We start from the raw sequence: 15,109 nt of genomic DNA, 5'->3' as shown, positions 1-15,109 counted from the left end.
ACTTTTATTTTTCACACATGAGAGACATAGAGAGAGAGTCAGAGATGTAGGCAGAGGGAGAAGCAGGCTCCCTGTGTGGAGCCCGAGGCAGGATTCAATCTCAATATCCTAGTATCATGACCTGAGCCATAGGCAGACGCTCAACCACTACTCAGGTACCCCTGGGTTGTAATAACTTTAGAACTGCGGTAATTGAATTTCATTATAAAGACACTGTCAGCCTAAGTTTTTCCATTGGCTAAAATGGCCCACTTGCCCATCTGTAGCCTGAGTCTTATATCCTATATGCTAAGTCTTATATCCTTATATCCTATTCTGTTCTATAACCTTTATTACAATAGATGGAAACTTCACTGAACAAGTTACTAGTAATGATGAAGAATATGGTGAAAATAAAGAATGATGAGTTTCATATTTTTGTTGTCTGGAATATACACATTATTTTATATATTTTATATTTATATATTTATATTTATATTATTTATGTTTAATTATAATATATTTTATTATATTTAATTTATTATAATGACTATAATGCAATTTATTATATTATATATAATAAACAGTTAGAAAACAATTAAGATACCTAATTAGTAATTTAGTAGGATTCATTCCTGTATTTGATCATGAAATGGCATGTTGAACACCACATACCTGGCAAAACTTAGTCAATCTTCTTCTCCCTGAATCTATTTTAGGTAATTCTTAGTAATCTACACTATCTTCCCAACGTGGTCCTTTATCTGAGGGTATTGAAAATATAAATACATTTCCAGTTCACAAGTATTTTAAACAAAACTGAGATCAATGTAGACCCACTGTTAGAAGCAACAACCTCTGGCAGCCAATATTCTGCAAATAACTGGTTCTGAGCTGAGATTATTGCAGCCCATATATTAGAAGAAACTAGGAGCTTTGTGAGCCACTTTGAAAAATAGTCTTTCACAATCAAGAAATTTGCTCTAGATTGCACCTGCAAAAATCAATATTGATTCTTTTATAAAGCGTCTTGAACCCTTAGCATGGAAGAATCAATGTCTTTGGCTGATTATGTATAGTAGCATGGCACACAATATACAGTTAATTCAATAATAAGCATTAATTCCAGGTCAGTAGACATTCATCAGCTAATGCTTTCATGAAAGCAATTCTCACATGTGCTGCATAAAGCATGGCCAAAATAATTTGAGGGTCACTGTTGGAAAAAAAAATACAATTTCCATTATATTCCTTTCTAGAAAGAAAATGTATTCATGCATTTAATTACTCATTATAGATGTGTTAATGTTTTCTATATTCAAATCATGTTGTAAGGTAATAAAGTTACAACATAAATCCCAATGCCTATTTTTTAGGAGCCATGATATATATCTAGATTATATACATATATTATAGCACACATATATTATATATATTACATATATAATATAAAATAATATAAAAATATATAGTATATGTATATCGGTCACTGTATTGTGCCTCCTTATTTTAAAATATACCACATTTTCCTCCATTATTTATAATAATGCTCTTATATAAAAATTCTCTAAAGAAAGTCAAGGTAACTGGAAATATCATTAAATATGTGTTCAATTAGAAATAATTGCTATACTAAAACAAACAACATTGTACATTATTTTTCTAATGAGATTCAGTTTAAGAAGCTAAAGTTCCTTGAAGTCTGGGAAGTAAATGCATTAGCCACAAACACAGCCTACTTCTTCTCAACATTCTGGAAGAAAAGCATTTTATTAATTTGGTGGAAAAGACTCAACATGACTGTGATATTGCTTGCTGATGTCTAAAGCCACTTGGTTGAGAAGACAGTCCATGGAATGAAAAGAACCAAATCTTGTGGAAAAATAAGAACTAAACTTTGGATCCGGCTCACGGGGTATATTATTTATTAATGGCTTTGTATATAAGAGTGAAATGTTCCTCAGAAACAATTACAAAGTTACAGAAGTCCTACCCAATTTACAGACACAAAATAGATATGAAAGTGACCAGAGATCATCTCAGGGGTGGAACTGAAGTTAATTTTGTAGCCAATGGCACCAAGGCTCTAAGAACAGATACATAGAAATGATGTTTGGAAAGAAAGGGGGGACAAAATGCTGCTAACCAGGAGATGGATTGAATGTCCCAGCATGAAATGAGATCTTTAACTTTGTGGTTTTATCTTTCACTGCTCATGCCTCTGTCAACATAAATGGTAATTTTAATAACTCTAAGTCTCCTTTCCATGGGCAACATCAAGAGGAGGTCTTGGGGAGTAGGCAGCTTCTGATTCTGTACTTGAATATGTTCAGAGATTTTTCTTCAGAACTTTCCATACATAAGATGATGTAAGCTATTAAACAAGCCAATTTTTTTTTTTCAAATTATATCTTTGGCCTGAAAGTATTTCTGCTTTGCCATGAAAGTTATTTTAGAATTCAAATTCTTTCTCCAATTTGTTATATATCATTTCAGTTCTCCTGCTCAATGGGAAATTGGTGTGGATTAGACAACAGGTGTCACTGCTGTAAATCTTCCTGGATATGAGCACCTGCTCCAGCCTCACAGACCTGGTTTTACTCTCTTTCCTTCCTCTTTTAGCAGCTGTTGCATGGCCCAGAAGGTATTTTATTAAAGGTGTAAATTCCAGAAACACTTTGACAATGGGACCCTCGAAAAATCCAATTAAAAATATATCAATCTAAAATCCTGTAAAAGTTGACCAGACTGAAAAAGTGGATTACAAAAATCCTCTAATCAACCTTCTAAAAAACATTCTCATTTGTGATCAAAACATGAGCATTTGGCATTACTCTTCTAGACCAGAAGTCATAAGTATCTGCATCATATGTAGAGTGATGCAATTTGAGCATGAATTTATAATTTTAAAAGACTTTAGAGGTTTGCCATGCATTATAATGACAAAATCTCAGAGTTGGTAGTGAATCTTCCTGAATGTCTCAGACATTTTTTTTCTGTCACTGTATTTGCTATTTCATCACATATCATGTTCTAATGTAAATAAAACAAAGCTCTGACTATAAAATGAATCATATTAATTCTCTATAAATCACTGTATATGCCTAGTGGTTATAAGCATGTGCTAGCATTCCTGGAGGGATGTGTTCTAATGTACTTTATTGTTACAGCCACTATTAAGTAGGTGGAAATCTTATTCCCAATTTAAGGATGAGGAGCCATTGACGGGTCAGGTAAATCAATGGTGAAGCTTGGATTTAAATCCCATGAATGATGATTTAATGAGTGATATCTGCAATGGAGAATGGCACATAGTGGGATATGAAAAGATTAAATTCTCTGAGGATGAGAAATATACATTCCCAGCACCTAAAATCATATTTCAAAGGTAAAAGATGTCTGATAATTTTTTCCCTTAATAATGTAATGGTATGTTTGATTAAATATATTACTGGAAGTAATGATTGTCTGACACACTGGCTTACGTGTGATGTAAGTGATATCTTCTCAGTTTTAACTGTCCAATGGGCTTAAGAACAGACACTACTCATATACTTTTTATATTATATATATAATCATTTTCTACTTTATGAAAAATATACCCTTTGAACAGGTGTTCAGAATCTAAATATTTTCCCTACTAAGAAAAAAAAAACGTAAGATTTCTCTTGACCATTCCTTATTGTTGTCTACAAGTCTTTGAAGAAAATATTATGATTTATGAAAAATACTAATCATTTTTTTTATCTTGAGACACTGTAGAATCCTAAGGCTTCTTTCTCCAGCCCTTTTGCTATAATACATGTCCTGGGCTCACTGTGCATAAATAAATTATGCTGGTTCAGTTAAACAGCACTGATAGATCATGAGTTCCATTTTGATACGCAGATTTGAAATAAGATGCTTTCTATTTCAGTTTAACTGCACAATGCTTACTGCAGTCTCAAATTTATACAGGTGATACTCTGGGCTATAGTAATTCTAAAAGTAGTATGGAAGTTCTACTTTTCTTTTCTTCAGCCTAGAAAACAGAGTAATCTTTCTAAAACAAGGTCAGATTATTTCATACATCCCCAAACTCTATAAAAGCTTCAAATTTTACTTAGAATAAATCTAAAGCACTTCCCATGGTGGCAACATCCAGGATGGTATGGTCTCAGTCACCACTTTGACCTATCAACCCTTATTTTCCCTGGGCTGACTCTCTCCAGCTATGCTTGCTTTCTTACTTTTTCTTGATTCATCAAGCTTTCTTTTACCTCAAGGCCTTCATATTTGCTGTCCCTTTCTCTGGAACACCTACTCCTCAGCTCTCCTCATACCCTAAAGAAATCTGGTCAAATGCTATATACTTAAAGTACACTCCATTGATCACTCGGCTTAAAATAGCACCATTTACTTCTATATAGACTGTTCCTTTGTCCTGTTTCTTTTGCTTCAAAAATTTTGTAACTATTTGATGAGGATATTGAATTTAGTTTATTATCTGTCTCCTGCACTATAATGTGAGCTCCAAAAAAATACAGGAAGTTATGCACTGCTTTCCTCCTCTTATGAGATAGTGTGACACATGATAGGCATTTTCTAAGTATTTGTTGTATAAATAAACAAAATAATGAATTAATGAAAAAAACTTACTGCACATTTTCTAAAACACTCTTATTTCTGCTGACCTTGAATTATCAGCCATATGTTATGGATAGAACTTGTGTTTGATGCTACTCCTTTTGTTAATGAAATATATAACTATATAGTCATGCATCCTCACTTATCAAGGCCTTTTTAATGTGAAAGTTGAACCATTCAAGAGTCCTCAGTGTAAAATTCCATAGAAAAGACAAAATTATAATTAGTCATCTATGCTATCCACAAACCGCAGCACTCAAGTGGATATTAAAACTGTAATCTAAGCAGCAGACTTTTGCAGATGACTGTTCTTTTTATGAAATTTAAATCTTGGAACAATGACTGGTAGTATAGAAGGAAATTAGCCTTCCCAAGATTTCACAAGTTCATCAAAAGCTTTATTCTTTGATGAGCAATGGCAATGAAAAAAAAAAGTTCTTATTGTGGCAGAAGTCAAAAGACAGATTTTTTTACAATGCAATGTTTTACTCTTAGGTGTCTGTATGACTCCCTTTAAAAGAGGATAAAACCCTCTCAACATCTGGCTATCAAAGGATGAGCTTACCAGAATAAAACTTCCTAAGATTTTCCAAAATAGCCATTAAACTCTAGTAACTTTTATGGTAAATATCACAGCTGGACCTGGTGACGTTATGGTGATTTTACTCTCTCACTCTCTCAGAATATTTTAAGGATCACAAAAAAATTATTCTTAAAGTCCTAGCCCATGTCCTCAATTTCACTAGACTATAAGCTCTGTGAGGGCAGGGACCCTCAGTGCCCTGCTCTGCAATGAATCTCCAATGCAAACATGGTGCTTAGGTGAAGTTATGATTAAAATAATATGTCTTTACTTCCTTGTAAGTGATCTTACTTTTTGTCAAAGACATACATATGGCAATGTGGTTGGAGCTAGAGAGCACTATGCTAAGTGAAATAAGTCAGAGAAAGGCAAATACCATAATTTCACTCGTATACAGAATTTAAGAAACAAAACAGATGAACATAGGGGAAAAAACAGGCAAACCAGGAGACAGACTTAAGAAAACAAACTGAGGGTTACTGGATGGGAGGTGGGTGGGAATGGGTTACATAGGTGATGGGTATTAAGGAGGGCACTTGTGATGAGCACTTGTATTGTACGTACGTGATGAATCACTAAATTCTACTCCTTAAACCAATATTACACTATATATTAACTAACTAGAATTTAAATAAAAATTCAAAAAAATAAAGTTTTTAATGAGTAAATACAATGGAAAAGTAATTGATGCTTAGTTTTTATTTTTAAAAATAGATGTTGAAGTTACATTAAAAGTATTTCTAAAAGCCAAATCTAAAAAATCAAATAAACTACATTTATTTGAAAAAAACAAAACAAAACAAAACAAAAAAAAACACAAAGAAATAAAACAAGAATAAGGACACCTAGGTGGCTCAGCTAGTTAAGTATTTGCCTTAGGTTCAGGTCATAATCCCAGGGTTCTGGGATCCAGCTGGGCATCTGGCTTCCTGCTCTGCAGGAAGTCTGCTTCTCCCTCTCCCTCTGCTTGTGCTCTCTCTTTCTGTCAAATAAATAAATAAATAAATAAAATCTTAAAAAAAAAAAAAGACAGTAAGAAAGAAAGAAACCAAAAATCAAGAACAATGTAGCAAATTAACTTTATGTCAGAACAATAGATTTGGAAGATAATTAAAGATAATAGATTAGCTAAACTCCCTGGATGATCTACTAAAACTTGCTGATTGTAGCAAAGGGGATGTGTGACCTAGACTTTCATAGAGGTTTTGAAAGCGGAGATAGATCTGCCCATCTGGATGGACCAAAGTGTCAGCACTGGAAATCTCTTCCACTCATTTCCTTAGCCATTTCTTTTCAGTATCAAAGAGCCTTTGAAAGCAGGGCTAACACCTACAGATCTCTGGCCATCCAATGTTGCCTATACTGAAAAGCTCCTTCAGCTGTTCAGCTGATCCTACTGACTGGTGTCTGTGTGTCATCCAGAGAAATGGAGTGTGTGTCCTGAGATTTGGGTAAGTCACATCTGAACTGCCCATGTGGGCATCTAACTTCAATGTCCTAAGACACTTCTAGGTCCCAAAGTAAAGAAAGATAGAGTCCCTGATGATCCTGAAGATTATGGTAATGTGGAAGAGACACCTGAATCTTCAGTATCTGTTAAGACCAGAGAGCAAAAAAATCTACCAGTATATCTCACATGGAGAGGGGATTAAAAGTATTCCCTGAATATTCCAGGGCATATCTTCCTTTTATGGCATTTGACTCACAATTCATATATACAGTTCTATATGAATTGTGTGTAGGTATGCATACATATATATATCAACTTGTATATATGTATACATATGTATACATATAATTTTATATTCCATTTTGTTGTAAAATGTTTTTTTTATTTATTTTTTATTTTTTTGTTGTAAAATGTTTTAAGGTGGTTGTTAGCACTTGTGAGTACTTTATATTGACTACGTATGTACATATATAGTGTTATATATATCTTAATTTAGCAGAACGATAAATATAATTTTCACACTTAAAGCCTGTAACACAGCTAGATTTTGCAATTCTGAATATAAAATAAGAAAAACAAAAAACAAAAAAACAAAAAACAAACAAAAAAAAAAACTATGCCTTTTTCCCCTGAGTAGAGAAAAATATATACGTCCAGGATGCCCGACCTTTCCTTTATATTGGCATTATAATTAAATATCACAAACGTTTTGCTCTCCAAATAGTTTTTTTCTTAATAACTGATGCCATTAAGGTGGCCATATCACACAAAAAAAGAAAAAAAAAACTATTCTCTGGCTCTATTTCATTGTTCATATCCTTCATCAGATAAAAACCATACATTGACCACTTCTTCTTCACAAGGTACTAGGAAAGATGTGGATGAAATTCTGCTTTAAAGACCAAAACAAACATGTTGTAAAATGTGGTTTTTATTATTTTAATTTATAATGCTTAAATGACAGAATAAGAATGCAATCTGATTGCTAGCAGTTATTGCATTATTTATATGACTGCCATTAAAATGTGAATTTAAAAACTACAATGGCAGGCTAATGTGAACAAAGGTAACCTAGTGAGGCCTTAGAAACCCTCCTGCTTGGTTAAAAGGAAAAAAAGAAAACAATGTGCTTCTATTTTGTGTAAAATGCAATAATCCTAGTATTCCATCTTTTCATGGAGAAATTCATCAAAATAATAATTTTGCTACCTACTTATTAAAGCTGAAAGTACATGATAACCATTTCAATGTACAATGTTTATAGATATTGTGCGTATCAGGATATAATACGCTGTGTATTCCATTTTCCTAACTAGTAACCTCAAAGTTTATGAATCATATCTATTCAACAGTTTTATCTAATATGTAAGAGAAAAATCAGGAAGAAAAGTAAGAGGTGGGAGGTAGTAGGTGTGTCCAAAATAATGTCAAATACTTTGTAGACATTTTTCATATTTACTAAAGTACATTGGATCTTGGACTTCTCAGCAACTTTCTCTCAATTCCTCCAGTAACATTTATAAATTCATTTTGCAGCTTTGCTCTTTTTCTCTCTGCATGCTGATTTCCCAGCTGTTTGAACTTCTGCTATTACTTATTTCAAAAGCATCTAAGCTTAAAATGATATAACTGGTCACAAAACTGAGTGCCAGGGCACTAATGTACACTCTCGGTTATATAAACAGCCAATAACCCTCCATTCCCATAAGAGAGTATTGATTACATATGAAGGTATAAAAGTCCTGCCATTTTTATTCATCTCTTCCTATATTGGACAGATAAAATTATTACTATAAAATTATTAAATAAAAGCCACTATTATGCCTTTGTGCTTTTTATTTTCAAAAGGACACATAATAGCATTCATCATTTCATTTTGATCAAACACAGGGCTACACTGTGCAAACCACTCTGATCGAGTGTATGACCTCATGTGTTTTTTTGCCACAATGAAATCGGTGTTTGAGTTTTTACAGAGGTTGTAAAACAGCCATTCAGGGTAAGTATTCTTTGTTCTATATTTGTTTTCTAATTTAAGTACAAAATTCTTTGGTGAAAAAAAAACACTGAAATATTTATGAACTGCTTCTTGTCTAAGGTGTTAAACATAAAATCTTCTTCATAATTACCTCCTGGATTTCCACTTTTTCTGCATATATGTTTCTAACAAAAATGTTATTTGGTATCATTGTGACCTCTCAAATTCATCCACTTATTATTTTCCCTTTAAACTAACCATGCTTTCATTTCTAACAAAATAGAAACCAAAGTGAAATATTTCCAAAATGTTTTTGTTAACAACCTAGAAATATTTGTCTATACTTTCAATTTCATTTGCCTATGCTTAATCATAGGAACAGGTTATTGGATCCAGTAGGACTGAATATTACTTTTGGAGAAAATCAGGCACTTCTATATACCGGCTCCCTATAAATCTATATATGGGCTTAATCACAGTGCGTAAGCTTAAACATGGAGATAACTTGCTTTCAAGTTCCAGTTGTAAGCTTGAGATGTAAGACTTGATTCAGAACTTAGTTACAAGCCTTGCAGATGCCACTACCTAGGAGCCACCTGCAAGTCCAAGTCATGATCAACCCAACTATTTTCTTTGACATTGCAATGGACAGTGAGCCCTTGGGACAAAGTTCAGAGACAACAGAGAACTTTCATACTCTGAGTGCTGGGGAGAAGGGATTTGGTTTTAAAGTTTCCTGCTTTCATGGAATTTTTCCAGGATTTATTTGCCACAGTGGTGAATTCACATGCTATAATGGCACTGGTGGCAAGGCCATCTATGGGGAGAAATTTGATGATGAGAATTTCATCCTGAAGCACATGAGTCCTGGCATCTTGTCCATGGCAAATGTTGGAACCAACACAGACAGTTCAAGTTTTTCATCTGTGCTGTCAAGGTTGAGTGGTTGGATGGGAAGCATGTAGTTTGTGGCAAGGTGAAAGATAGCATGAATATTACAGAAGCCATGGTGTGCTTTGGGTCTAGGAATGGCAAGACCAGCAAGAAGATCACCTTTGCTGAGTGTGGGTAAATCTAATAAATTTCACTTCTGTTTTATCTTAACTACCAGACATTCCTTCTGTAGCTCAGGAGAGATGCCTTCACTGCCATCTGCTCAAAATATCCTACAGTCTTTGTGCTCTTGCTGCAGTTCTGTGGGGTCCATACTTTCCTTACTCCCAAGTCTAGCTGGATTGCAGAGTTAAGTTTATGATTATTAAATATTAAACAATGACAAAAGATCAGCAAAATTGGAAATATCTGTCTCTTCGAAATGCAAAAATTTTAGTTGAAATATCTGTGATGGAGGCATACATTCATTTTTCTCATTTCAAATTCAATCCAGGAAACACATTCTGGTAAATGCTTAAAAACTGCTTGATATTAATCTACAACCCCACCCCCAGCACAAAAATCCAACCCAAATCCAGAAGTCATGGTTGTTTGTTTCTAAAAATCCCACAGCATTGAATTTATTCCAAGCTGGTAGCTATCAAGAGCCCCCTAACAGAAATCTCCAGGAAGGAGTATGATCACAATCTCTTTTCTACTTGGGTGGCACTGGTACAACTCTGAGTTCAGGTCCATGGAATTAATTCAATTAGCTAGTGATGATAGCTAAAACCATAATAGTAAATCTTACATTAAAAATTTACTGGGGATTTGCATCTTGCTAGCAAGGTTGAACAATATAAATATTGGTCCTTAAAAAAAAATAGATGCCAGCAATACAATCAGAACAAAATAAAAACGACATTGACTTAAGCTTATATGGTAAAGTTTGAATTTGACAGAAAAATTAAGACTTCGTGATAAAATTAAGATCAAGAATCTGAGACCTAGGAAAATTGATCTTGTTAAAATTAATGCTTACATTTGAAAATTCATATGTCACAATCTATAAAATTAGAATCTAAAAAAGCTAAAGAATAAAATTTTCACTATATAATTTACATGCAAATTAATAGGTCCCAATAACATTAATTCATTAAAGTCAAAATAACAGTGAAAAATAATTATGGACATTTAAGAGACTTGATAGAAAACTGATCAAGGAATTTTCTTGAAATTTTGTTAGATTTTTTAATTGAATTGTTGGTACACATAAATATGTAGTCAAAATATTTGAAAAGTTAAATGTTGGAGTGAAAAAACAAAGTACAAAAACTGATACTCTGTAGAAGCTGTAGAGTATAATGGCTAAAGCTCAAATTCTGATGTAAAATAATTCTGATTCTAAATCTTTTGGTTGACATTAAGCAATTTATTTAATCTTTCTAATCCTAGTTTTTTTTTTTTTCAATCCTCAGTTTTTTTCATCTGCAATATGGCAGTGACATATTCTTGCCCATCTCACATTGTAGTTGTAAATATTAAATGACATACTAGAAATACAGTGTACGGTGTTGTGTTGGGTACAAAATGAGCTTACTACTTGGTTAAATGGACTGTTACCATTAAACATAAAGTTTACTAACTGCCTATCTTTGCATTTAAAATTTTAATATAATCAGTTTTTCTCTTTTCTACTGTCTCTATATTAACCCTTTCTCAATATTATTGATTCAAACTTTCCTACTTTTTTTAGGATATTACTCAAACATTTGTCCTAATTAATGAAACTAGAAAAATGTTGTTTTTATTTTTTTCTACTCACATTATAGTTTCTGTAATATGTATTTTGTCATTTATAATTATATAATTTTCAAAATTTGAAAAGATTCATAGTCTGTCATCAGGGTCTACAATATAATAATACCTACTTACTTCATATGGTGTTCAAAACACAATTTTCCTAATTCCACCTACCAAAACAGACTAAGAGAAAAAGGAAGTATTCTTAAATGTTAGCTTTTTAGATTTTGAAGCTAGTTTTCATGCATTGCTTCTATTCCCAGGATAAATCTTGCTCATTCTCATAGGACAAGTTTTTGAGACCATCCTAATAATCCTACTCTAAAAGTACTTGAGTCTGTGAATACCTATTTTTTTTTTTTAAGATTTTATCTATTTATTCATGAGAGACACACAGAGAGAGGCACAGACACAGGCAGAGGGAGAAGCAGGCTCCTCACAGGGGACCAAATGTGGGACTGGATCCCCAGACCAAAGATCACACCCAAACCAAAGGTAGAAGCTCAACCACTGAACCACCCAGGTGTCCCCAGTCTGTGAATATCCTTTAAGAACATGACGTGTGAAACTGTATTCCTCAGGTATGAGCACTGACTATAGAAATTAAATCTTGCATTGCCTAACAATGTGCTTCTATTGGTACATCACATAATATATAATTTTAATTTTGGATATGGAGAAACTGAAAGTCAGGGAGCAAATAACTACTAAGATTACATAAGTGGTCAAACCTAGTTTCAAAGTCAGATCTATCTGATGCCAAAGCTCATCAATAAATACTATTCACATATAGCGTTAGTTTTTTTTAATGTTAACAAAACATAAACTTCATTATTTTTAATCCTAAAGCACAAAGTAACTATATCTTATAAATTACTTTGCTTAATATTCTATGTTGTTTATTGTTTGAAATAAAATTAAACTTCTCAGCACCATTCCTGGATATATACACACATAAATGTAAATGTGCATGAGCACACACATATAGATATACAATATGTGTATGTATAGAAGTATGTGAAAGACAATTAAGTATACATTGTGTTTGAAGTATACAGACATATCCACACTATGAACATGTGTTTCTGTACATATGTATGTGTCTACATATACAACATAAATACATATACATTGATGCATTACTTTCTTCGTGTTTCTTGATATTTTCTACACAAATGTACTTATTCCATCAGTTTTCTGCTTTGGATAAATGAAATATGATATTTTGAATACTAATGGGAAAATGTGTTATAATTAAGTGAAATAATTTTCTAGTTTTTCTTTGCATTTAAATGGAATGAAAATTCTGAAATTATAAGTCAAAACATGTTATATTCATTAACAGCTTGCAAAGTTATTTTTAAAATTCTGTCTGTAAATGCTTTCTTTAAAAAAGTACCTAAAATTCAAATGTCTAAATATGTGAAATATTTTAGTGAAATATATTTTAAGGCTATATTCATATAAATTTATATGACCAATGGACACAATATTTTTCTGAGTGAATACTGAATAATATTTCAAAATAGTATGAAGCAATACCACTTCTCAATGTCAAAATAAAGCAAAGGATATATATTTAAAAGTAAAATATCTAAAAGAAATCCTGTTATACTGTCATACATATTAAATATCTAAATATTCTGACTGATTTTTTTGACTCTTAAAAATCTGTATTTAAAGAAATAATTCTGAAGAAACAGCTTTAATGACATTTATTATTTTTCTTATTTTTTAATTTTCTAATGATTTATAAATCAAAAAATGAGCCTATTAATTAAGATAAATATTACTTTGATAACAGATTTCAACCAAAAAGTAGATTAGAAGGGTTTAGTTTCTTCATTTCCAACTACCATCTACCAACTGGTAGACTAGCAGTAATAGACCTTAATTTCAAGAGAAGAAAAATTAGTTAGATACAAAGAAATCTTTATAACTATAAAAAATATGTTTTAAGTTATAACATTTATTTACAAATGGCAAGCTGAAGAGAAATTAAAATAACCACATTTTGAGAGACTGTTATTTTAAAAACTTTTAGGACCATTCCATCAGGTTTTATAAATTCTTAAAGAATTAATATTGCTGCACACTCATAAACCACCCATATATAAAAACATTCACACCCTCCACGAGTCTTAAAATAGCTTTTGCTACTTTTTATATTTTATATTGTCAGTGAGCTATAGGACTGCACTTCGAATTCTCCTCCTTTTTCTATATTTTTTAACATATGTTAGAGCCTCCCATTTATTCATTTATTCAACAAATATTTATTGAGTGTTAGTATACATGATGAGCTGGCATGCAATTTATCATCCAAACTGAGACACTTGTGTGACCATTAAAAGGTGTTGGTAACAACATTGTCAAGTCAGCAGACAAAAAATGGCACAGTTCTGGGCAACTGCGTTCTATACATATGCTGGGCACAAATCAGCTGTGGCCCCTGTACTCATCAACCACACGGTCTAGGGGACAAGTTAGACCCAAATAAAAAATATTAAAAAAGAATTTACATATTGTACCAAGTATCAAAAAAAAAGAGTGCTGAATTGTGGAATAGCATAAAGAATGTGAGCAGTTGGGATGATAGATCATTCTCTGGAAGTAATGTTAAACTTAGAAATGAAGGATAATAAGAAAAAATATTGACATGGGAAAGCACAGAAGGTGGCATAGGATTTAGGGGTAACACACTGGAAAAGAACTTTCTAGGTAGAGGAAATCATACATGACATATCTGAGGTAAAGCAGCCTGAAGAACTGAAAGAAGTCCAGTTTGGCTTAAGTCTCAGGAATCACACAGCAATGATCTGAAATCCCAGGAAACAGATTTTACAAGGTCTTTAAAATGTAGCAAGGAGTATGAATTTTTATTTAATTGCAGCCTAGTAACTTTAAGCAGAGAAGTGAAATAATCCCATTCTGGCAGCTTTGTGGAACACAATTTATATAGTTAAGAGACAGAAGTTGGAGATTGTCCACAGTTACAACCAGAATAGCAATTGTCATCACAATTAGCCAGACAAGGATACTGGTGATGGGGATGGGGAGAAAGGGATTGATTCAAGTTATATTTTATAGGTAGAACTGATCAGATTATATCTCTAGAACGTTAACTTTCAACAAACTTTTTGAATTTTAGCCAATATTTTAAGTCGTCTTTTAAATGTTTTCAGCATAGATATTTCCTAGGTCCATCAAATTGAACAAATCCAACATTAACTTCATTATAATGTTCTCAAACCTGTTCTTCATCTAATATTCCCCATATCAATTGTGATTTCCCCACTTAATTCAAGGTGGTAATCAGAGTTACATAAAAACATCTCCTCCCTCCCTTCACTTGCCACATTCAAATAACCATCAATTCCTCTCATTTTTTTTCTCAGAATCTCTTAAATGCAGCCTTTGCCCCATTCTTTACCTTATTACTACTATCCTTTGTGTGGGTAGTACCAATTATATCCCACCTATAGCACTTTCAAGAAAAGAACTATTAAAGTTTCTTGAATCTCACATTCTAACTTCTTTCCAGGCTGTATGCTCCTGAATGGAACAGCTGGAGCTAATTCCATAGTTGAAAGATCCAGAAAATGTAACTTCTTTTCTTTCAGGACCTCGGGGCTTTGATCTTTGTTAAAGAATTTATCAAACTCAATCCCCCCAAAAAAACAAAACAAAACAAAGATCCAGTCAAGAAATGGGCAGAAGACATGAACAGACATTTCGCTAAAGAAGACATACAAATGGCCAACATACATATGAAAAATGCTCAACATCACTCCACATCAGGGAAATACAAATCAAA

At 32.7% G+C, this 15,109-nt stretch overlaps 1 protein-coding gene and 1 pseudogene across 1 annotated transcript in view; one reads left to right on the top strand and one right to left on the bottom strand.

Annotated features, from left to right (window-relative positions):
• LOC129514645 (low-density lipoprotein receptor-related protein 1B) overlaps positions 1-15,109 on the bottom strand; it is a 1,831,349-nt gene that overhangs the window by 368,597 nt on the left and 1,447,643 nt on the right. The gene's annotated exons all lie outside the window — the stretch shown is intronic.
• On the top strand, positions 9,228-9,688 carry LOC129514648 (peptidyl-prolyl cis-trans isomerase A-like; annotated as a pseudogene).

This window comes from Nyctereutes procyonoides, unplaced genomic scaffold (genome assembly GCF_905146905.1).
Source record: "Nyctereutes procyonoides isolate TBG_1078 unplaced genomic scaffold, NYPRO_anot_genome, whole genome shotgun sequence".
In the NCBI taxonomy this organism is placed as follows: Eukaryota; Metazoa; Chordata; class Mammalia; order Carnivora; family Canidae; genus Nyctereutes; species Nyctereutes procyonoides.
Note: the sequence above shows the minus strand (reverse complement) of the source record. Positions and strands in the feature narration are given on the sequence as shown.